General features: G+C 41.2%; 1 long non-coding RNA gene across 1 annotated transcript; it reads left to right on the top strand.

Moving 5' to 3' along the window:
- LOC120560560 lies at positions 1-1,496 on the top strand. Its single transcript, XR_005639491.1, has 3 exons — positions 1-85; positions 596-826; positions 1,223-1,496. It is a non-coding gene; the product is annotated as an uncharacterized LOC120560560 (long non-coding RNA).
- The last annotated feature ends 893 nt before the right edge of the window (positions 1,497-2,389 follow it).

Raw genomic sequence — 2,389 nt, forward strand, 5'->3', positions numbered from 1 at the left:
CTGGGCTGCAGCCAACCAGAAATCATGAACTGCAGTCGAACAGAGAGAGGATTCAAACTCCGACTCTGCATCACAACGTACAGCAGTCAGTAGCTGTCTGTCTCTCTGTTTGTCTGTCTGTTTTATGTTTTGTTTGGTGTTATGTTGTGATGTTTTTGTCTCTCTAAATACTACATTTCCCATGAGCTTTGGCTGCTGTTGTTGAGAATGACATTAAATTAATTGAAAAACTGATTCAGAATTAGAAAGAGTATTATTTTAAAGAATAAGTCAGTATTCTCAGCGGTTTAATCTTCAGCTCACCGTTAATGTGAAGCTCTGTGATTGGCTGTTAGTGAAAAGCACCATGGGAGTCGAAGTGACTTTTTGTCTTGTAGCTTTTTATTTTTTTTATTTATTTTTTTATCAGAGAAGCAAATGTTTTCTAACTCAGTTGTTTCTCTTTTGTTTCATGTTGAACACAAACTGAACATGCAGTAGACTGAAGTAACTGATCACACTTCACTGCTCTATTGTTGTTATTATTATTATTATTATTATTATTAGGGATGAGTTTTCATAGTATTTTATCATATGGACATCATCACCCCTGTAGAGTCTCTGGACCTGGTCTTGTCTCGAGGTTGTGCGACGTCTCGCCACTGTCAGCAGACGGAGCTTCCTGGAGTCTCGGTTGCTTGCTGTGATTGGTCGCTGTGTAATGGCGGTTGGCAGTGGGCGGGGACGGTCACTGCTGTCATCACCAGCTTCATTACCAGCTGTTGGTTTCTTCTGCAAGGACACACTGAGAACTGATTCTGGATCAATTCTGGACCTCAGACTGAAGGTAGAACACACACTGAGCACAGTTCTTCTTCTGTTGTTTGGATTTTTATTCCCAGTTTTTTCTTCTCGGGTATTGATGTTTGAGTTTAAAGTTCTTCTCGTTGACTTCACTGGTCAGAGTTTGTTTCCACATTCTTCTGCTGGAGGCGGAACGTGTCTCTGGTTCACCTTAAATCTCATTTTAACACCGGGGGGAACGGTCAGCCCCGACAGAAATGTTTGTTATTGTCACCTTTAAGTAATAAAAAAAAATCATTTAGAGACTAAAGACAAAAAAATAAATATATGTAATTTTCATTTCATTATGACACAGTACATGTTTACAGAAATAGGAAATACAAATAACAACGTGTGTTGTATTTCACTTTACTTCTTGATTTTATTTTCCTCTTTATAGGAAGATGAACTCGGGACGTCACAGAAATTGTGACGGGACAATTGGACAGTGCCTGATCCATGAAGTCACTAATTAGAAGTTAGACACCAGCTTTAAGGTGAAGTAACCTCCTCCCTTACTCATTTCTGCAGTCTGCTGCTGCCCCTCAGTGGCCGCAGCAGAGGACTGCTGCTGTACTCAGCTCCCGGGAAAGAAGACGTGTAACTATGAAGTAGAGATGAAGGGGGGCATGCAAAGTGTGCAAAATCATTTTACTTCATTTTGATGTTGATGTGACTTCCTAATAACAGATTAAAGATTTAAATTTATTTGAAATTATTATTTATTTTTTTAAATGATTGAATATTTTGTCACCATGATGCTGATTCCGGTCCCTGGTATTGAAGGAATTTCAGGTTCACTACATGCAGTGATAAGGACAGACTAAACTTGTAGATGTTTAGAAAACAGTCCATTTATTTCCTGCAAATTGTCTAGCTTCAGATGAGCAATAAAAGGGTTAAAGTGTTCAAATACACATCAGCAAGTATAGTGCTTGCTCCCGGTTTATGAGGGGTATAGGTGTAAGAAAGGTGTTCTGATATTTACCAGTAGAGACCGGAGCACCTGAGTGCTTCCAGCAGCTGAACTGGCACTGGGACCAGCCAGTGACAGGAGATGCATTTAGCCCTGAAGCAGGCACAGGAGCCGTGTGCCTCGAGGCAGGCCCTTCACAATGGAAGGGATAGAGAAGGATGTGAAGAGGATCTTTGTGTCTAAGGGATGATGGGCCCTGAGCGACCATATCCGGAGGGGACGAGAGCCTAGCACATTCAGGTCTGGCCAAGCCATGCTGTCCTCGGAAGCAGCATCTCTAGCCTAACGATATCCACCAGCAGCAGGGCTTATTACTATGCACCATGCAGCCGGTTCATGGTTTTCATAGCTAGATAGATATATAGATAGATAGATAGATAGATAGATAGATAGATAGATAGATAGATAGATAGATAAACAGACAGACAACAAGATCTCACACACACACACACACACACACACACACACACACACACACACACACACACACACACACACACACACACACAGATTATTGTGACACGACATCCATGGCCACATATGTGCCACATATGTTTAGAAGTTTAACCCCAGTCTTTACAGTGTACTGTT

The sequence above is a fragment of the Perca fluviatilis genome, chromosome 6 (assembly GCF_010015445.1).
Source record: "Perca fluviatilis chromosome 6, GENO_Pfluv_1.0, whole genome shotgun sequence".
In the NCBI taxonomy this organism is placed as follows: domain Eukaryota; kingdom Metazoa; phylum Chordata; class Actinopteri; order Perciformes; family Percidae; genus Perca; species Perca fluviatilis.